This window comes from Misgurnus anguillicaudatus, chromosome 1 (assembly GCF_027580225.2).
Source record: "Misgurnus anguillicaudatus chromosome 1, ASM2758022v2, whole genome shotgun sequence".
In the NCBI taxonomy this organism is placed as follows: Eukaryota; Metazoa; Chordata; class Actinopteri; order Cypriniformes; family Cobitidae; genus Misgurnus; species Misgurnus anguillicaudatus.
Genome location: NC_073337.2, coordinates 27,898,167 through 27,921,294, shown reverse-complemented (window position 1 = coordinate 27,921,294; position 23,128 = coordinate 27,898,167). Strand labels below are relative to the sequence as shown.

The following is a 23,128-nucleotide window of genomic DNA, read 5'->3' as shown; positions in this document are numbered from 1 at the left end:
CATGCAGTACTAAAGAGACTGGAAAGCTGCGGGTTGACTCTGAATGTAGAGAAGTGCCAGTTTAACATGGACAAATTGGTGTTTATGGGCATGCTGTTGTCAGAGAAAGGCATAGGCCCAACAGCAGAAAGGGTGAGAGCAGTCGTGGAGGCAAGAGAGCCTGAAAACGTTTCAGAGGTGAGAAGTTTTCTTGGTTTAGCCGGCTACAGTAGCCGTTTCATACCTCAGTTTGCGAGTATCTCTGAACCGCTGCGCAGACTGACAAAAAAAGATGCCAAATTTCATTTTGGAACTGAACAAAAGGAAGCATTCAAAATCCTCAAAGACAAGTTGGCCGAGGCCACAACACTAGCGTATTTTGACAAGGACGCACCAACAAAAGTCATTGCTGATGCTGGACCAAAGGGAATTGGAGCAGTACTAGTGCAGGACCAACAAGGAGGAACAGTTCCTGTCTGTTATGTGAGCAGGAGTTTGACAGAATGTGAACAAAGATATTCGCAAACAGAACGAGAAGCACTTGCCTTGGTGTGGGCGTGTGAACGATTACACCCTTACGTTTATGGACGAAAATTTGATCTGGTCACAGACCACAAAGCGTTAGAGGCAATCTATAGCCCTCGCTCAAAACCATGTGCACGAATCGAAAGGTGGGTCTTGAGACTACAGCCATACGATTTCCGAGTTATTCACATACCTGGAACACACAATATTGCGGATCCTCTGTCACGCCTGCTGGGCCCATCTGCCAAAGGTGAGAGACACACACATAAAGCAGAAGAATATGTACGCTTTATAGCTGTTTGTGCAACACCCTGTGCTCTGACCACCAAAGAAGTCGAGCGGATTTCAGCAGAGGATGTGGAATTACAGACACTGAGAACGGCCATTCAAACAGGTTGTTTCGATGACTGCCCTGCATACAGGCATATTGCAGGTGAGCTATGTGTCATTGGCCGAATAATACTCAGAGGAACAAGAATTGTTTTGCCACAGTCACTGAGAGGAAGAGCATTACAGTTGGCTCATGAGGGTCATCTTGGCGTTGTAGGAACAAAACAACACCTCAGAACAAAGGTTTGGTGGCCCGGAATGGACAGGGCTGCAGAAAGATTTGTGAGGACATGTTACGGGTGTCAGCTGGTAGCAAAACCAGATGTTCCAGAACCACTGTCACCCACAGCAATGCCTGACGGGCCATGGCAAGACTTAGCCACAGACTTGCTCGGTCCTTTTCCTGATGGACATTCGATTCTGGTTGTCGTTGACTATTACAGCAGGTATTACGAATATGCAATCCTCAAGTCCACAACGGCAGAGAAAGTGATTGACCACTTAGAAGACATTTTTAGTCGGCATGGGCTTCCCTTAACAATCAGGTCAGATTGTGGACCACAGTTTAAGTCTAGTCAGTTTCAGACATTTTGTCGGGAAAACGGCATACACCATTTCAAAACTACTCCAAAGTGGGCACAGGCAAACGGAGAAGTAGAAAGACAAAATGCATCACTGATGAAACGAATACGGATTGCCCAAGCTGAGGGCCAGGACTGGAAAAGAGAGCTTCGTAAATATGTGACTATTTACAGGTCAATTCAACATGCCACAACAGGCAAAAGTCCAGCAGAACTTCTTTTTCAGAGGAAGATCAGAGGAAAGTTACCAGATATTACAACACCACACTGGGATCTTGAAGCTCGAGACAAAGATGCAGAGCAGAAAGGAAAAGCTAAGATACACACAGACAACAGACGAGGTGCTAAGTTATCAGACATAGAGGTTGGAGATCAAGTGCTTGTGAAGCAAGACAAAATAGACAAGTTCACAACAACATTTCAAAGCACACCTCACAAGGTCATACACAGAGAAGGTAACAGTGTTGTCGTTCAGTCACCCACTGGAGCAACATATGCACGGAACACAACATTTGTCAAAAAGTTTCATTCGGAGGAAATACCAGCAGTGAGTGACGAAATCAAACGTGATCAAGAGCCAAGGTATGATGTGGAGCAAAAGGGAAATGCAGATGAATTCAAGATGAACTGTGAAACAATTCAGAGAGAGGAACAGATTTCCACACCATGCAGACCTCAGCGAAAAATCAAATTGCCTGAAAGGTTCAGAGACTATGTTATAGAGTGATTAATGAAATCCAAAAGTATTGACTAAGAGATGTTAAGTGGTGTTTAAAAAAAAAAAAAAAGAAGAGAGAGTTGTGTTATGGTTTAATACACTTGTTTTAGAATCACCTGTTTAAAAAAAAAAGGAAAACACTGATGTTCTATTCAGTTGTAAAAGCGACATAATGTTGCATGTGTTTTGAATATGCTGAACTGTTTGAAGTTTAAGTTGATAGAATGTAAATATGAATGAGAACTTAAGTGGGGTAAGTTCATATTCAAGTAAAGGGGGGATGTTGTGTATTGAAGTGACGTCATCGACGTCATCACGTAAGTCTGGGAAAGTAAAGTGGAAAGATAAGTTCAATCTGGTGTCCGTGTGATTCAATTCGAAACATATAACTTTAGAAAGGTTATAACAGAAATGTCATTTCTCGTCTTGTTTTTTATACTATGACAAAATGTGGTACTTGAAATCAATCTAAATACCTTTCACGCGTTCAGTATTGTGTTTTTGTTGCTATATAAACGATGCACTTAATATAGGCAGATGGCCATTGCTTTTCTGGACAGCAGTTGGAAGTGTTCTGTACGGAGGTAATTTAAATTTTAGGAAAAATATGAGGATGATTATCGATCATTATATAATTGAGTTCAATAACATAGTAATTTTGGTTGTTTAATTTTTTTTATGAGTGTTTGTTTGGTGTTTAAATGATCAAGTTTAAATGATCAAGCAGTTTTAGTTACTGTATAAAGTGTATTATTATGATCTGTATGATAGTTTGAGTGCTCACAATGGCAGCAAATTTAAAAACAAAACAAACAAGAGATGTTTACATTGACATTATGTAAGTTAGTTCAGATACTTTGACAACCATTTGGTTATGCACAGTGCAATCTGATTTACATTATTGTATGTCAGATGTATGAAATGTACAGTGATTTAATGAACAGGTGTTTCATATCATAGTCATTTGCCATACTGTGTATTTTAAACACATCAAGGGCTGGAAATGACTGAATACATTTCTTGCATTTTTTCTTAGCTAATATTTTCCTTATATATGTTTCCTCTCTTCTTGTGTGTAAACAGGTCATTGGCACTGCTGTGTAAGTATTTCACTGACAGACACCTCAAGACATTTTAGTGGGTGTAACTGGAAATCTTTTATGTAAATCTGTAATATTCAATTGTTATGTTTTATGTCTTTGCAAAACAGATCACAACATCATTTGCTGTAAGTTGTTTTTAACCAGCTGTGTTTTTGATCTTAACCATACTGTCATATTAGTTTTATCGGAGAAAGGATAAGCCATCTGTTTCTCTGTGCAGGGCATGTACATCTAGGATGCGGCCTATCCAGATGAGATTCTCTCCAATGCCAGCAAACCGACAGTGGAAGACACGAGCCAGCACTTCTCCCCCCACATTGCCTCAGGCTTTTGAGATAACCACTTATAACTGCTCCCCCTTCATGAGACCGGATGCTATGTTGGGATCACCGGGGCCTCCATCGCCCGGCATGTACACGCTACATCAGGTGTAGGTAAGACGCACACTCACTGCTTCCATGGTGCTTGTGTTCTCAATGTTTCTGTGCAGGTGCCTGGGATAATGAAGACAATTTGGGTTGTTGTGTTACACGCCAGGTGAACAACATCAGAGTGCGGCAGTCAGAGATCCTAAAGAAGGACTCCATATGTTTAGTCGAGACAGTACGCCGTACATCTCTTATGACGAGTATATTTGTGTCAGGACCGCTTTCCCGATACTGACAAGGACATTTAAGGTTCAATGGACAACTTGCTTTCAATGAATGGTTAATGTCTGTAGCCCTTTTCACACACACATTATGGAAAAAATACAGAGAACACATCCGGGAGTTGTTCGGGATTATTTGATTTTGGTTAATTCACGCTGCCAATAGTTTTCTGAATTTGTTTGTGCTTTCACACACATGCCATAAAGACATGACATATTTAAAGTCTTGCACTTTGTAGGTTTTTTTGTAGTATCTGTAGTTTGCTTATCCGTGATTTCTCTCTCGAGAAACCACACGTGTATTTTTTTGTTTATGATAAGATCATAAAGGAGTGCGTTACACCAGTGCTTCCCAATCCTGGTCCTCGAGCACCCCCTCCCAAAAAGTTTTAGATGTCTCCTTATTTAACCCATCAGCTTGTTAGGGAGACATGTTTACCATTTTGGAAAGAGGCTGATAACTTGAATCAGGTGTTTTAAATAAGTTTTTGGGAGGGGGTGCTCGAGGACCAGGATTGGGAAGCACTGCGTTACACGCTGTTTTGTTATGCTGGTGAATGTTCATAGCTGATAGTGACTAGCCCCCTGATTTCTTCTTCAGTCCAGTCTGCAGATATTTCTCATTGTGAATGTTAATCTGCATTTAAATCTGCCATGTCAAAGGGGAAAAGGCTATATTTTTGTCGTGATGACACAATATTAAGTTGAATAATTATCGACGTTGAAATTGACACCCCCGATTCTATCGACCAAACGCAACAGCTCTAAGTCTAGCATACACATAATTGCATTCACTAACCATTGCCTCAGGTTATAAATAACTTAATAATCACAACTATCCACTACCTAAAAAGCTATGAACAGCAGTCATGCTACTTTTCTCAATTTGCTTTTCTATTTCTACTAGCAATTATGTGAGCTGCAGTCTGGATCCTGCCTCTGTCAAATGACCTAACACAAATTGAAAGATGACATCGGCCCTTGCAAGGACTTCAGACGATGCCAGCACTGGACTACATACAGTGGTAATCATGTGCGTTTCATGTTTAACTTTATGCCTTTTGGAGATCATTTCATCTTCCCCTCGCTTAAATGTTTACATTAACAGAATTTTTTTACCAGGGGTGCCCAAACTTGTGCATGTCACTGTACTGATATATACTATACAAATAATGTAAGTTGAATTTACTTATTTAAAACACATTATACTAAGCACTATACTGCAATGTTGTTTTTAACGTTTGTGCATAATATATTATTTTTTGTCTTTTTCATTAATTAGATTTTCAGTAGTCCATGTCAAATTTTATTTCAAGGTAAGATAGCTTTACATGTCTTTCATTGTGCTTTCAAAGCAACAAGATGACTTGGTTCAGACAACTCAACCCTTTTAAAATGTCTTTTATTTAACGGTGCATTTTATCCTTTATCTTAGACAAAGCAGAGCATGTTAATTTCATTTAATACATTCTGGAACAAATCTGGGTCCACTTATCTTTTCTACTTACAAATTAACATTTCTGTTGTGCTCCGTTTACAGTGTTTGGGTGAGATCTAGACAGAGGACTAAGGCGTATACTAGGACAGAACTAAGTGTTGTGGCCCACAGGTGAGACAAACTTTGCTACTTGGTATCTGTTAGACACGATACATTGAAGAAGGGCCCATTCATATTATACTTAAACTTGGTCCAGGACCATTTGATTTTTGGTTCATTCACACTGTCAATGATTTTCCGGAATCTGTGTTTATGCCGTAAAGACACATGATGTGTTTAAAGTCCTGCACTTGATAGGTTTTATTCACAGTGTCTGGAGGTTTGTTATTATTGGTTATTTCTCTCTGCAGAAGACTGCATTTTTGTTTATGATAAGACTAAAATGGAATGTGTGATGCGCTGTTCTAGTATGCACATGAATTAACCCAATTTCAAAGTGGATATTTGAAACTCCCTGATCTCTGTCCTAGTCCAGTTTGCAGACATTTCTCATCGTGAATGTAAATGTTCATTTAAACCCCCGTTTTAAAGAGCTGAACGGTATATCTTGTTGCGATGGCGCACATGTATTTTGTTTAATATAAGCTCATGTGAGCGCCTGACACGCTAGAACTGTTATGCTGCTAAATGATCTCTGCTTCAGCGTGGATAGTGACGAGCTCCCTGATCTCTCTGCTTCAGTAGAGTTTGCCGACCTTTGTAAAACCCTTGTTTTAAAGAGCTGAACCATAACTTAAAAACTACGCCATTGTTTCTGCATCTCAATCATAAAGAGGGCTTTCCAGGTATGTTATGGTAATGGTACTAGGTCCTCTTTCCTGGAACAATCCCAGAACATCTACAGCATATGTTTGCCTTCACGCAAATGCCTGTCTGCCAATTTATGGATATTTTCTGGGACCAAAGTGCTGTGTGAATAAGGTTATACTTTACTCGATTACACGAACACTGATGCAAGCACTTGTTCAACACAGTTTGGTGGTAAGCAAGTGGGTGACTGTTATCTTTAGATATCTTTCACAATAAAATGTATAATTTTCAAGACATTTGCATTAATTCCTCCTATAGCACTTAAGTATAGCTGAGGATGCAAAGAAGAATTAACACTGTTTATAATGCACAGCCAGACACATTCAGGAATGCAACAACACAGTAGACCAGATGTTTTATATGCTTACATAAAGTACTGTATGCTTTGTGGACCTTTTTGATTATCTATCCAATATACACGATTGTTCATGTTTGCCATAGGCACCTAAATTTAAATATAAAAATGTGATCGTATGATTAATAATTTTTTTGGATGTTTCCATTTCAGGTGATCCTAAAGCAACAAAAGAGGAACAATGGATAGGAAGAAGTGGTGTCCAGATGTTTAAAAGGCGGCGTTCGGGACAGGAAACAAAGGCAACAAAGAGCAACCTCTAAGGTCTAAAGGCGCTGCTTGCAGAGACAAGTGTAGGAAACAAAGACAGAAGACCTGACGAGAATGTTTTATGATTAAATGTTTTTGTTATGTACATGCACATTATTATTTACAATATATTTCTAAGATACATAAATATGTGACCTTGTATATGAAATCCAGGCTACTGTCTTAACATCTAATGACATCTAAAGTTTGAATTTACTGATTTAACATTGAGTTCAGTCTTTGGCATGACCTTACTCAGTCAGTATTGAAGGTGTCAAGATTATATTTTCAGAGAATGTTTTCTGAATTGTGTAGGATGATTTTATGTAGAAAACAGTAAGTCACAAAGAAATACTTTGCTGGGTTTTCACAGGCTGTGTCCCATTTGTACAACATATGTGAAATATCCTGAGACTAAAACTTCTGAAATCCAAACTGTTATATTTTAGCATTTCAAATGCAGCCACCCTTTGCCTAGAATTTGAAATATATACCATTGGGTTTTTTCAGTAATTTTTTGAGATCTCACCCTAAGATATTTTTAAAGAAATTTCCATGTATTATGGACTTGAATTACTTGTTTATTTTATCATTTTGTCAAAGTAATTTGAAAAAAAAAAGTTTTAAATTAAATTTTAGTTCTCAATTGAAATAAATGTATATGTTGAGACTATATTTTTGTCCAAAAACGTAATTGAATCATATACCTTAAGAGTATATTATTTTGAAGGTTATAAGAAATATTTTAGTTAAGTGTTTAAAAACGTTTACACAGTAGTATAGCAGTGTATAATAGTTACAGAATATGTAATTTATGTGTGTCACATCTAAATATTCTGTAACTGATTTATCCAAGTTGTTTATGTGTTAAATTCGTCAAATGAATAAATTTGCAACGGTTATTGACAGTGGTGTACTTGTTTTTAGTTGTTATTGCACAGAAGCACATTATTCTGAATAAGTGTGAATGAATAAAGGTTTAAATTAATAAATAAATGCCCGGTAAAGCCCGTGCAGAGCGGCTGAAATTGCATCGTTTAAACATCGGCCCGAGGGCATTTGCGACGAGATGCCGACATCTAGACGACATCTTCCCAATGAGCAAACGCTCCCTGAGCGACATCTTGCCGATGGAACTTTGAAAGTCGGCACAACGTCGGCCAGATGTATGTGTGCTGTCTGGGATGTTACAAGTCTTTAATGTTAACCTTACATGAAGAGGTTTGTTATCACTGAAGTGTATATTTGAGGAAATTTATTTTACAAAATAACTTTATACAAACATTCTTTGCTGTAATTTGCATATGAGAGACATAAAAAAAGATTAGTTTTTCAGATTTTGTCTGATTTGTTTTTAAATTTAAAGTGTATGTTGCAGGTTAACCACCACTGTCGATTAATGGGTACATAAATCACTCAAGATATGTGTATAATTTTTAAAATGTCTCAAAAATGGTCTTAAAGACCACTTTTTTTTACTTTTTTGGTATTAACGGTTTTTTTAACGCAATTCTGCGATGACGTCACGTTGGGGAGAAGTGGAGAAAGACTCAGCCAGAGCCATAGAGATAGATGAGACATTTATTGCTGTTTAATACTTACGTATATAATTTGGAAATCATATATACATCGTAGGAAATATATAATGTGTTATACTGCAAAGTTACCTTGCTAATTATTATTTATGATATATGTGGAGATAAATAAAACTTCGCAAATCTGCTGATTTGATCCATTCATGTCCTGACCACCAGGCTAGAGATTTTTAAACATCCTTAATCCACACTTACTAGTCTATCAAATAATATCTCAAATATATTGTTTTGTGAAATAAAAGGATGCTTTGTTATATTGTTTATGCGATTATAACGAATCACACGATCATTTTATACGCAGCAGCAGTCAGCAGCTGCAGCACACTCGGATCCGACCGCATACATACTGTAATAAACAGGCGTTCGGCGGCTTTTTACATCACGACAGGCTAAGCCATTTGAGGAGGAACCGCTCATTGATCACCGTATTTTTATAAATCCTGTACATGTTTGGACCTGCCGAACAGGTTGAGCACTTTTATATACTTTATTGAGCAGAGAGGCTGCCTGCACAGTTTGACCAGCGGGCTGCGGGAACCGGCGCACATCACGCCGCCAGACGGTGTTGCTAATATAACTCGAAATGTATAACTATTATCAGATCGGCCCGGGAAAGTCCCGACTCTCTCGATTGCCATTCCGCTACTGGCTGTAAGAAAGTGAGTGCGTTTGGGTCGCTGGTCCCCGCGAACAGACGTGACGTGCTTCACTCACCTTCCAGGATTAGAGACATGCTGCCAAAACCGTTTGTGCTGAAGATCGCATAAAGTTACACCCATTTCAGGCAGGATCATGGACCCCCTCAAGCCAGCATGCACGAGTATGTTAATTGTTTGTTTACTTTCTACACGAAGATATGCTAACCTTATGCTATCTGGCTGTCTGCCTATCTCTCTATACTAGCCTATCCATCTGTCTGTCTGTCTATCTATCTGTCTATCTATCTATCTTATCTATCTATCTATCTATCTATCTATCTATCTATCTATCTATCTATGTATGTATGTATGTATGTATGTATGTATTTATCTATAATCTGCGCTATCAGAACTGTACTTTACTCGTCTTTCTATAGTCATTCTCAATGCTCTCAAGGCGGCTTTGGTCAATTCTCTCCCCAGCGTGACGTCATACAGTGCGTTGTGAGGGAAAGGAGAATCATTGCAAATTGCTGTACTTTTTCATACTTTTTCGGGTTTTGTGATACCCAACAACATAAAATACAATGGATAACAGTTTAAATGTTTATTATCAACAAGCAAATTGCACAAATTCGTTGAAAAATTTTACCTGCAAAACGCCCTTTAAGATCCATGACATGCATAGGCCTACAACATCAGAGGGTGGCGGGTTTTCTGTACCATCCTGTAGCATGCAAGACCCCATGGGCACTGACACCATTGGCCCAGTCTGTAATTTTTAGGGTTTGCTGAAAATCTATTGTATTTCTCTGTTTTATTATTATTATTATTTATTATTTTTCCACAGTAAAACGCGTCGCCCAGCACAAACCGTAAGTCGTAGAAACTTGCCACTTGGTCAACTGGTTGTATACACAGAGGGTTACCTTACATGGAAGTCGCCATTTCGTGCCGCCATGTTTCTACAGAAGCCCTTAACGGACAAACTTTTTTTACTAAGTTGTCCGTAGCTTCTCTATGCTTGTCAAAAGCGAGGAGTGATCAATGAACTGAGCCATTGGTTGCAATTCGCAACCTCACCACAAGATACCGCTTAAATTTACACAAGCACCTTTAATCTAAACCTTCTCTGGGAAACTGCCCTTAAAAGGTTTGTTAGGTAAAATTATGAGAGATTTAATGAATTTATGTTCTGTTTAATGGAGAATGAAATGTTGTTTTATGATCTCAGAACAGAAAAATGAATCACCTAGAAGTCGTCTGTCATGTTCTACCTCAGCGTCTCCTCACCAGAAACAATGTTTAAGTATGTTTATACTGTGATAACAAACTGATTATTACTACTTAATTCATTATAAATTATAAATATCTCTTTATATTGCACATTTAAATTTCAGTTTGTGTTTGAGTGTGTTGTTGTAAATGATGTTTGATGTGTGTGATGTAGATCATCTTCCTCTCAGACTGAGTGGAGGGAAGGGTTTGTGTTCGGGGAGACTGGAGGTTTATCATAACTCTGTGTGGGGTTCAGTCTGTGATGATTTGTGGGACATCAGAGATGCTCAGGTGGTCTGCAGGCAGCTGGGTTGTGGAGCAGCATTGAGTGTTGATGGGAATGAAGTGTTTGGTGCTGGTGAAGGTGTTGTGTGGATGAACAGAGTCGAGTGCAGAGGGACTGAGATTCACCTGTGGGACTGTCCTCATGTCCTGAAAAATCACACTGACTGCTCACACAAAGAACAAGTTAGACTCATCTGTGCAGGTGAGAGAAAAACACTGAGAGATTAATTCATTATCATTTCAGTACTTTCTTTAATATGCTAAGTTTTTATTTTATTTTACAGACTTGTCAGTGTCTACAACTCCTGCCACAACAACAACAACAGCTTCTCCTTCAGTTTCTCAGACAAACAGGAGATCAGTGACTCCTCCACAAACTCCTCCTCTCTTCAATCCTCCAGTGGTTGTGATTGTACTGGGAGTTTTGCTCTTACTGCTCTTAGTGCCGCTGCTGATACTGATTCAACACAACAGAGAGATGAGGAGAGGTACAGAGATCCACACATCACATACAAGTACACATCTGACATATTGAACTACATCAACATCAATCTTACTACACTCTTGTTCAGTGTATCATCAGTCATGTGTTGTGTTTGTGTGTCTACACTCACAGCTCTCTCTAAGAGGAGACACAGGACTCAGACTGAAGCAGTTTATGAAGAGATTGATCACAGACACACAAACACACACAAACACTTCACTCAGAGAGGTGAGACTTCTGTCTTATTCAATTAAATCAGATGTAGAAATATTAAAGTCAGTCTGATGATTGTGAGTTGAGTTGATGTTCGTCTATTATTAGTCCTGTTAAACCTCCGGCTTCAAACCACACAAGTCCTCCACAGAGCTGCAGGTGTGTGTGTGTGTGTGTGTGTGTGTGTGTGTGTGTGTGTGTGTGTGTGTGATTATTTTTGGAGGTTAATGGGGAGGGGGGTTCATATGCTTGTAAGTTTATATGCAGGTGTGTGTGCGCTTCTTCCTGTCTGTTTGTCTTGAATCCGGTGAGAGATGAGTTCATGTCAGGATACAGGTGTGTGTTTGCTGAATGAAGTTAACTTATATTTTTAATGTCTAAATAATGTTTTAATAAAAATCTAGATAAAATTGCTTGATTTGATATTTTTGTGATCTGTGATGTAAATGTAGGTTGAGGTTGTTTGTAATGATCAACATGTTTCTGACTCTTCTGCTTCACTTTAACAGGGAGTCTCATCTCTGAAGAACATTCTGGATATGAAGATGCTGATGAGCTTCTCTCAGGTTAGACGACTGAACGTCAATATTTAGGTTTTGACTCAAATTAAGACAAATTATTTGATAATCCTTTACAAACTTGGCAAATATACACATTACAATTCACAATACTAAAGTGTCTGAGTCTCTTTATAGCAAAAGACTACAAGTTTGAATATTATGATGATGTCTCTAATGGCAGTGACCTGAAAGGTTTGTGACTTTATTGGCTGATCAGACTTCATGGTGTCATAGTGTACAAACAGATATTTTGTATTTTGTTTTCAAACATGTTTTGTGTTGATGTAGAAGAGATGGTGAAAAAAGTCCCAGCAGAATACTATGATGATGTCATCACTGATGGACTAAAAGCAGACAGTGAGACAGGTGCACTTCTGTTATTCTGTATTAAGATGAAATATAAGATCTGTACATGAAGAGAAAATATACTTTATATGTCTATGGGTGTGATGACGTGTGTCTCATGTTATATTTGTAGAAGACACACTTGAGAAGTATGATGATGTCATCACCACAGGACAAAACTCTGATCTTCAAAAAGGTGATTTTACTTCATTTCTAGGCTGTTTTTGTAACGTAAAATATATTTAAAGTGACGTTCAGTACAGATATAATGTAGGTTTACTGGCTCTTTGTCATTCTGATGGGATTTGTTGTTTATTATGTATGTGAACACAACAGAGAGTTATGATGATGTCATCATCAATGGACAGAACTTTCAAGGTGAGTTACACAGAAGTGCACATTTATCAAGCAGTACATCTAAGTTTCTTATGTATGTCTATTATAGCATTAATTCAGTCATTGTGAGTTTATCAGCTGTTATCAGTTAGTGTCAGAAAGAGAAATGTGTCTATGACATGAGACATGATGTATTACAAATCACAATATGAGTTGTTTGTCATGTGATTTCATCAGAGGGAGTTCAGGAGGAGTATGATGATGTGAAGAATGACAGTGAAGATGTGACAAACCTGTTAGATAGATTATTAACCTCAAGATCTCATTTAAAGATGTATATTATATTTTATTTTATCTTTATATATTATCTATTTAAATAGTTCAGTTTAAAATCTTCATACAATTAATAAAACAATATGAATGTGCTTTTGTTTTACACAACAGATTATGATGATGTGGGGGAGGAGCCAAACAAAGTGGGAGGGACTGTGTGACTCAATAACCACACCCACTGTCTCATGTCATGAAATCATCTTAAAATCATTTAAGTGATGAAATGTTGCTACTAAAGCTACAGTGCCTAATGTTTTATTGATATTTCAAATAGTTTTTATTTAATATCACATGCTTTGCTTTTATAGAGACGTTACAAATGTACTTTATTTTTTATGTCTGGTTGGTCAAGAGTATAAATAAAATATCAGAGAGCATCATACTGTACACAAACAGTTTTATTTAAACGGCCGTCTAAACAGCACAGTTTCTTGTGTGAAGGTGCATTTCAACATCAATGTTTTAAACAATTTAAAGCTGAGGGTTTTGAGTCTTACTGCTATTGAATGATTTGTGTTGAGTTTGGATCTTCTGCAGTAACAGATTCATCTGTAGATTGAGCTCGAGTTCACTCTTCTTGGAGTTTTGTCTTGAATTCCTGCAGGTAAAATAAATCAAACATCAGTGATTTGTGTCTGACATCAAAGATTCATCATAAAATTAAAGGATTGAGGAAACTACAGAAAACAAATAACACAACTTCATCTTAATAACATGTGTATTTGTGTGTAGTTGTGTGATGAATCTGTCTGTGTGTTGTTATAATGTAATATCTTTGTTATATCACACATCTACTGGATGTTATCATGGTCAGTTTCTTCTCTCCTCACCTCTTTTTATCCTCTCAGCTCCTCCTTTATCTTCTCATTATCTTCTGTGTTTTCATTCAATAAAGCTACACAACAATAAAACACAATAAAAATAATACACATCAAAAACAGATAATAATAAACAGTCATAATTTTGTGAGGTTTATCTTTCAGATTGTGTTGTGATTTCTGCTTCATGACATGAATGAGTTTGGTCAGCAGAGATGTCAGGTGTTGTGTTTGAGTTTCTTCTCTTCATCCACTGCTCTCTCTTTCCATCTCTACTTCTTTCTCTTCTCTTCTTCTTCTTCATCTAATCGTTTCTTTTCAGGTAAAGATGTTTCAGATGTTTGTGATTTTCCTCCTCGAACTGAACTGTTGACTGTTACAAATCCGTCTTGTAAAGTAGTTTGTCATATTCATGTTTTATCTCTTCGTCTTGTAAAGTAAATCTCCTGAGTAAATATGAGACAGATATTAGAGAAGATTTCAGCAGAATTGATTCAAATTCACTCGTTTCTGTTAACAACATTGTACAATGCAGTTTCGTTTATCAGCTGTGTTTGTTTATATACAGTTTGTTTGACTATTGATAACCTGATATTGTAGGACAGGTGGACAAGTTTTGTTTTTGGAGCTGGACCATAAAACAATAAAAACCACATTCTGTGTCTATTTTTGAGGGACCTGTTGTCTCTCTCCACAGGGGTCACGGATACCCAGGAACTGATCTGTATTTCACCCCCTCTCTCTTCTCCCTTAAGGTTTTGGTTACTGGAAATATACTAAACACATGTAACATTGGGTATATCATACAGTATTGTTCAAAATAATAGCAGTACAATGTGACTAACCAGAATAATCAAGGTTTTTAGTATATTTTTTTATTGCTACGTGGCAAACAAGTTACCAGTAGGTTCAGTAGATTCTCAGAAAACAAATGAGACCCAGCATTCATGATATGCACGCTCTTAAGGCTGTGCAATTGGGCAATTAGTTGAAAGCGGTGTGTTCAAAAAAATAGCAGTGTGGCATTCAATCACTGAGGTCATCAATTTTGTGAAGAAACTGGTGTGAATCAGGTGGCCCCTATTTAAGGATGAAGCCAACACTTGTTGAACATGCATTTGAAAGCTGAGGAAAATGGGTTGTTCAACCTATAAAGAGGTGCAAAAAATGATAGGCTGTTCAGCTAAAATGATCTCCAATGCCTTAAAATGGAGAGCAAAACCAGAGAGACGTGGAAGAAAACGGAAGACAACCATCAAAATAGATAGAAGAATAACCAGAATGGCAAAGGCTCAGCCAATGATCACCTCCAGGATGATCAAAGACAGTCTGGAGTTACCTGTAAGTACTGTGACAGTTAGAAGACGTCTGTGTGAAGCTAATCTATTTTCAAGAATCCCCCGCAAAGTCCCTCTGTTAAAAAAAGGCATGTGCAGAAGAGGTTACAATTTGCCAAAGAACACATCAACTGGCCTAAAGAGAAATGGAGAAACATTTTGTGGACTGATGAGAGTAAAATTGTTCTTTTTGGGTCCAAGGGCCACAGGCAGTTTGTGAGACGACCCCCAAACTCTGAATTCAAGCCACAGTACACAGTGAAGACAGTGAAGCATGGAGGTGCAAGCATCATGATATGGGCATGTTTCTCCTACTATGGTGTTGGGCCTATTTATCGCATACCAGGGATCATGGATCAGTTTGCATATGTTAAAATACTTGAAGAGGTCATGTTGCCCTATGCTGAAGAGGACATGCACTTGAAATGGTTGTTTCAACAAGACAATGACCCAAAACACACTAGTAAACAGGCAAAATCTTGGTTCCAAACCAACAAAATTAATGTTATGGAGTGGCCAGCCCGATCTCCAGACCTTAATCCAATTGATAACTTGTGGGGTGATATCAAAAATGCTGTAAAACCAAGAAATGTGAATGAATTGTGGAATGTTGTTAAAGAATCATGGAGTGGAATAACAGCTGAGAGGTGCCACAAGTTGGTTGACTCCATGCCACACAGATGTCAAGCAGTTTTAAAAAACTGTGGTCATACAACTAAATATTAGTTTAGTGATTCACAGGATTGCTAAATCCCAGAATTTTTTTTTTTTATACAAAATAGTTTTGAGTTTGTACAGTCAAAGGTAGACACTGCTATTTTTTTGAACACACCCCTTTCAACTAATTGCCCAATTGCACAGCCTTAAGAGCGTGCATATCATGAATGTTGGGTCTTGTTTGTTTTCTGAGAATCTACTGAACCTACTGGTAACTTGTTTGCCACGTAGCAATAAAAAATATACTAAAAACCTTGATTGTTCTGGTTGGTCACATTGTACTGCTATTATTTTGAACAATACTGTATGTTGTGATGCTACAAAGGTTTCATCTTCATGTTTAGTGTTGTTTTAAAGGTCATGGTGCGATGGTTAAAAAGGTCTAATTTCTATAATGCTAAGAGAAAGTATATCAAAGTTTAAAACTTAAGACATAATCTGTACTGCTGTGATGGGTGTCACCTCATGAGAAGATCTATATTACAGATGGTTAACAGTCCCATTTGGTGCTCCTTTAGGTCACGGGAACCGACCAACCAAATCCTGATTTGAGATGTTATTATTCTTTGTCTCGTTCTGTGTATATAAGGTGGCTTGGCAAGAGACTCTGGGAAGTATTCTTTAGCAAGAAACTTCCCCACACTTTGGGTGTGTGTTGTTACAGGATGTACTGGATCATGCGATCGACAGTCGATTGCTCATGCCTTGTTGTTGTCTGGCGGCTAGTTTGCTGCTCTGTTGTCAATACAGTTTGCTGAGTTACACTCGCGTGTCTGCCTTTTATTTTATGCTTATACTGCTGCATAAACATGGTGTCAGAAGATGCCTAGTGCGTTTTAAGTTTACGCTGTGTTTGTTGATTTCGACCTAAGGAGTTAACGATTATGGACGCTGATAATGCTGCGGCCGCGCTTCGCCCGTCCAGCGGCGTACCGGCTAATATACCTCCGCCATTACCGATGAACATGAACGGAGACTGGAGCGCTAACTGGGACTTATTCAGAGCCGAGTTCGAGGATTATGCGCTGGTCACTGGCCTGGCTGAAAAGACCAGGGAAGTACAAGCTGCTACATTGAGAAGTGTGATGGGATCTGAATGCAGACATGTTTACCGACACAATCTGAATCTCACAGCTGAACAACAGAGAGACATTAAAATCATCCTAGATGCATTGGAAGCATACTTCAAACCTGCCAGAAATGTCATTTATGAGAGGTACGTGTTCGGCTGTTGTAAACAGGAGGAAGGGGAGTCCATAGACAATTTTGTGACAAGATTGAGAGAAAAAGCAACGACTTGTGATTATGGTGGATTAAAGGATGAAATGATTCGAGACAAAATTGTACTGGGCATTATAAATGAAGGAACCAGACGCAGGTTGTTAAGTGAAAAAAATTTAACGCTGCTCACAGCCATTGAGATGTGTCGCACAGCTGAACAGACAGCTATGCATATGAGAGCGATGGACGCAGCATGCATGCCAACTGCAACCGAAACGGTTCACACTGTTGCTAGGAAACCATTCAGGCCTAACCAGCGGATGCAGAGTAATTCACCAAGACTCTTAGACACAAGCAAGACATGTCGATACTGTGGTAATGTGCATTCAAGAGGCCGGGATTACTGTCCAGCATATGGCAAAACATGTAGACTTTGTGGAACTGACAATCACTTTGCCAAAGTATGCCTGAAAAGTAAAAGCAGATCTACAGAGGGGAAGCTTCACTGCATTGAACATTCTAAGGAGCCGGTTAGAGACAGTGATGATGATATTTACACAGTTGAGTCCATTAGCACAGTGAACATGAAAGGAAAGAAATGGTTTGTTTCTCTGCAATTACATGGCAAGTCACTGCGTTGTCAGTTAGATTCAGGAGCAACATGTAATGTGATGAGCTACAAGGATAAAGTAAAGGTTGCACCACACACACCTCTCCGCCCTAGTAGCGCCAAACTACGGCTGTACTCAGGTGAGTCGCTGGACTCCATGGGAATTCTTGACACAGAATGTGTGGTTAAAGGAGAGAAATATGAGCTGTCTTTTGAGATAGTAGAAACAAGTCAAAATCCACTTCTCTCAGGCTCAACTTGTGAACAGCTAGGCCTTATGCAGTTCACAATACCAGACGACGTGCTCAAAATTGGATATGAACGGTCTGAGCCTCTGACTAAGGAACAGTTAATTGACAAATACAGTGATGTGTTCAACTTGCCTGTGGAATCACTGCCTGGTGAGGTCCATTTTGAGCTGGATCCCAGTGTAACACCGATACAGTGTGCCCCACGAAATGTTCCAATTGCTATGAAAGCAACAGTCAAAGCCCAACTGGACGCATATCAGGCCGAGGGTCATATTACAGATGTTACAGAGCCAACAGATTGGATCAGCAACATGGTGATAGTGAAACAACCAGACAAGCTGAGAATTTGCTTAGACCCAAAGTTTCTGAACAAAGCTCTGAAACGCTCTCATTATATCATGCCAACCCTGGAGGATGTTTTATACAAATTGCCTAAAGCAAGGATCTTCACGTTGGTGGATGCCAAACATGCATTCTTACAGTGCAAGCTCGACCAAGAAAGCAGCTTCATGACCACATTCTGGACCCCATGGGGCAGGAAAAGGTGGCTAAAGCTACCATTTGGTGTCTCTGTGGCACCTGAGGTCTACCAACGGAAACAGCATGAACTATTAGCAGGTCTAAAGGGCATTGAGCCCATCGCAGATGATATTCTTGTCGTTGGTTGCGGGGACACGGACCAGCAAGCTGAAAAGGATCATGATCACAAGCTTCAGGCCCTGTTGGACCGTTGCAGAGAGGTGAAACTACGACTTAGCTTAAAGAAGTTGCAATTTAAAGTAAACAAGGTGAAGTTCCACGGTCACATTCTTTCATCCACCGGCTTGAAGCCTGATCCAGAAAAGGTGAGGGCTATCATGGACATGCCCAACCCTACAGATGCTAAAGGTGTACAGCGTCTCATCGGCTTTGCTAATTATTTAGCCAAATTCATGCCACACCTGTCTACTGTTTGCGAGCCGCTACGGCGCTTACTCGACAAAGACACTCCATGGCACTGGCTACCCAAACACGAAGATTCAGTTTGCAAGCTAAAAGCCATGGCCACATCCATGCCTGTACTACGCTATTATGATGTTTCCAAGCCTGTCACAGTTCAAAGTGATTCTAGTCAAAGCGGTCTTGGGTGCTGCCTTATGCAAGAAGGACAGCCTGTCGCCTTTGCTTCAAGAGCACTGACTCCCACCGAAAAAAATTACGCACAAATCGAAAAAGAGTGTCTCAGCATTGTCTTCGCTTGTCAAAGATTTCACCATTACTTGTACGGACGAGAGTTGGTCACAGCAGAGACTGACCACAAACCCTTGATCACCATATTCGGCAAACCACTTCTCAGCGCACCCAAGCGGCTTCAAAGCATGCTTATGACACTTCAAAACTACAGTCTCAAAGTTGTCTACAAGCCAGGGCCTAAAATGTTCATTAGTGACATGTTGAGCAGAGCAGCTGCTGACTGTACAGGCAAGGGAGCCATTTACCAGAGGCATGCCATATGTCATTTGCAAAAAGAGCAGGAAAATGTACAACTCATCAACCAAGCAGAATACCTGAATGTGACGGACCAGCGGTTGAGGACAATCAGGGAGCATACTGAAAGGGATGAAGCATTACAAGCCCTTAAAACCATTGTCCTGGCAGGCTGGCCTGATGAGAAAGAAACAACAACACACATCATCCGAGAATACTGGCCTTATAGAGATGAGATAAGTGCACAAGATGGTATTTTGTACCGTGGTCAGAAAGTCATTATTCCGAAATCACTACGTCCAGAGATGCTCAAACGCATACATTCAAGCCATATAGGAGGCGACGCATGTTATCGTCAGGCCCGTGACACACTGTATTGGCCTAGTATGCAAGCAGAAATCAAAGACTTTGTGAGTAACTGTTCAACTTGCAATGAATTTGCACATAACCAACAGAAGGAAAGCATGCTATCTCACGACATCCCCAGCAGGCCATGGCAGATTGTCAGCATGGACTTATTCAGTCATCGGCAAAAGGACTACCTTATAATTGTGGACCATTTCTCAGACTTTTGGGAAATTGAACTGCTTCCTGACCTATCTGCAGAGACGGTCATCAAACGCTGCAAGGCTCAGTTTGCTCGACATGGTCAGTAGGGGTGTCACGATTCTCCAAATCCTCGATTCGATTACATTTTCGATTCTAAGGTCACGATTCGATCCGATTCTCGATTTTTACATATTTTTTATATGTCATATAATTTAGACAAAAATTATATGCCATTATTTATTATTAGTATTATAATACTTTAACATTAACTTGCACATTTCACCACTCGCATATGGGTTTGTGGGCTTCACTTAACGCGAGAGCTTGTAGAGAGAGGATTCCTTCTTGCACACACACATGGACTATGCGCGGTTGGCAGTTACATGGATCGGGCGGATGACGTGACGAAAAATAATATTTTTATTATATTCTGTCGACTGCTTGTTATTAGCTCTGTCCTTCTAAGCATGCGACCTCTCTGCCTTTCATAGTGGCAGCCACAGAAGTTCAAGAAGAGAACTGAAATGAGACGGTCTAGCCTTCTGAGGACCCACAATTTGCGTCACCTGCACACGCCCCCAGTAGCACCCACCGCGCCTGTCAGCAGAAAACAGCGGAGACATTTCTGACTTATTAAAATAAATATGTAATCAGAAAAATATTAATTTATTTTAGAACATATGACACATTGATGTAGATTAATCTATTCAACAGCATATCAAATAATCAACCTAGAAATATACGCAACATAAACAGAATAATATTAACACAAAACGTAACTTATAATACTAAAACAGTGACAAGAAAAAGTTTTCTAATAAATACACACTTTTATTTAATAAAGCTTTTAATTGTTTGGGTTATCCTCGGCTGTTAAGGATCCATTCGTTCTATCATTACCAGCCGCGGAGAAATGAAGACGTATTTTGACACAGCTCTTATCAACGCTGGCGAAGGAGGTACGTGGCAAACTCATAAAATGAGAATTAAAAACAAAGGAAATAGAATGTCAGAAAAGGGTTGCCTGGAATAAATTTTACAAAGTGGTAAATCAGGATGACACCAGTGCAGGCTATGTAATTTGTGCGTTTAATTTAGGCTATTTATTTATTTATTTTTGTCCCTGTGGGTAAATCGGAGACGGAGTTCACTGCTGATATTCTAGAGCTTTCTAGTCTCGCGGCTGTCATCAGCAGCGTCTTGCATCGTCCAGTCAGCGGATGGCGGGCGGGTGCGGTTTTGAAAACTGGTCAGAAACGTTGCGGATGGATGGTGGACGGATGATGAGTTTTGTTATGCGGTTGCGGATGAAATAATAGTCCATCCGCGTATCTCTAACATGGACTTAATGCACATGGACTTAATGCGTGTGTCTTGGACTCATAGCATCTGAAATAAATCCAGCATCATAAGCAGCTGCGCTTCTCTCTGTCTCACTTGCACGCGCTCTCGCATCTGAACATAAACTAAAGTAGTAATCCTTATGTATTTGTTCAGTTTTATGAGTTTCATGCAAGTTGAGGCAAACTATCCTTTTGTTTAATATAACCCGCTGCATCTTTGCGCCTCCCTCACTATCGCGCACGTGCAGAGAGCTGCGCTCTGTCCAAAGTCAGATCACTGTTAATCCTGTTTATGATATGCATTTCAAGGAGTTGTAGCCATACATCCCTCGTGTTTAAAATATGATCGCTTTCTGCAGGACAGAAACTCTCTGAGAGTTTTTTTCCTCGCTTGGCAAGCCGACCAGACGTGAAATGGGGGCGTGGCAGCATCGACGATCCTATTTTTTAATTCGAAGTTCGAAGCTGTGACTTAATTTCGATCGATTTCGATTTAAAATTGAAATCGTGACACCCTTAATGGTCAGCCAGATAGAGTTATCACAGATAATGGTCCTCAGTTCGGTGCTCTGTTTAAGCGCTTCGCCTCCAGCTGGGAATTCGACCATGTCACTTCTTCACCTAGACATCCAAAATCAAATGGAAAGGCTGAGTCAGCCGTCAAGATTGCAAAAAACCTTTTGCGCAAAGCCATGCATGACAGAACTGACCCTTGGAAGGCCATACTTCATTGGAGAAACACCCCAACTGAAAACATGGACAGTAGCCCTGCACAAAGATTGATGTCACGGAGACTGAAAACGTCTCTTCCAGTAACAAACAAGCTTCTGGAGCCATCTGTGGTTACGGGGGTTGTTGAGAGGCTTCAACAGCGAAAGCAGCAGGCAAAATTCTATTATGACAGGTCAGCTCGTGATCTGCCGGAACTGAACATTGGTGAGAAGATCCGTATGAAGCCCCTTCCACAAAAAAACCCTGCACTCTGGAAGGTCGGCACCTGTCTTCAGAAAGTAGCACCACGATCCTATCTTGTTAACGTGGATGGATCCATATATAGACGAAACAGAGTGCACTTGAGAGTGGCAGAGTCAATCGCCACACAAGCCTTGGACACAAGTGAACATGAGATGCCTCTTATGCCAGATAGTAGTGTTGCCGGAGCCCTTGCTGATTCGCCTCCTGTGATGCCCTTGCAACAGGCTTCACCTGACGTTGCCAAACATTCACCATCAGATGGACACACGTATACTAGGGCTGGCCGATTGTCCAAGCCACCTAAGAGGCTGGATTTGTAATATGTTATAAATGTTACTGTGACAGTTTACGTAAAGCTAAGGATGGCAGTCAGTATAAAAAAATATATATATATATATATATATATATAAATATCTGCCTAAAGTTTATATAGTATTTTGTTCTTGTTAAGTGTATAAAAGGTGATTCCTTTTGTTCATATTTGTAAAGGGGGATGTTACAGGTTGTACTGGATCATGCGATCGACAGTCGATTGCTCATGCCTTGTTGTTGTCTGGCGGCTAGTTTGCTGCTCTGTTGTCAATACAGTTTGCTGAGTTACACTCGCGTTTCTGCCTTTTATTTTATGCTTATACTGCTGCATAAACATGTGTATTCAGACATTATGGAAGTATTCTTTAGCAAGAAACTTCCCCTCACTTTGTGTGTGTGTATTCAAATATTATGGGAGAAATCTTTAACAAGAATCTTCCTACACCATTTTGGGTATATTATATTCATGATGGAAGTACTCTGTAGCCAGAGTGTCTATTGCCATGTATGACTTTGTAACTGTTGATCATTTTAATTAATTTGAATTGAAACATATTCTGTATGATATTCTTTAATTGATGTTTCAAACTGGAACCTGTCTGGTATAATAAATTGTTACATTTGAATTATTTTAATTCTTCAGAAATTGTATTGATTTATTTTA

At 39.4% G+C, this 23,128-nt stretch overlaps 1 long non-coding RNA gene across 1 annotated transcript in view; it reads right to left on the bottom strand.

The window, feature by feature from the left end:
• Positions 1-12,834: 12,834 nt before the first annotated feature.
• Positions 12,835-23,128, bottom strand: part of LOC141364967 (uncharacterized) — a 224,146-nt gene continuing 213,852 nt past the window's right edge. The window contains exons 3-4 of the long non-coding RNA XR_012370321.1: positions 13,695-14,128; positions 12,835-13,462 (exon numbers count right to left, since the gene is read on the bottom strand). This is a non-coding gene — a long non-coding RNA (uncharacterized lncRNA). The remainder of the gene's footprint in view (positions 13,463-13,694; positions 14,129-23,128) is intronic.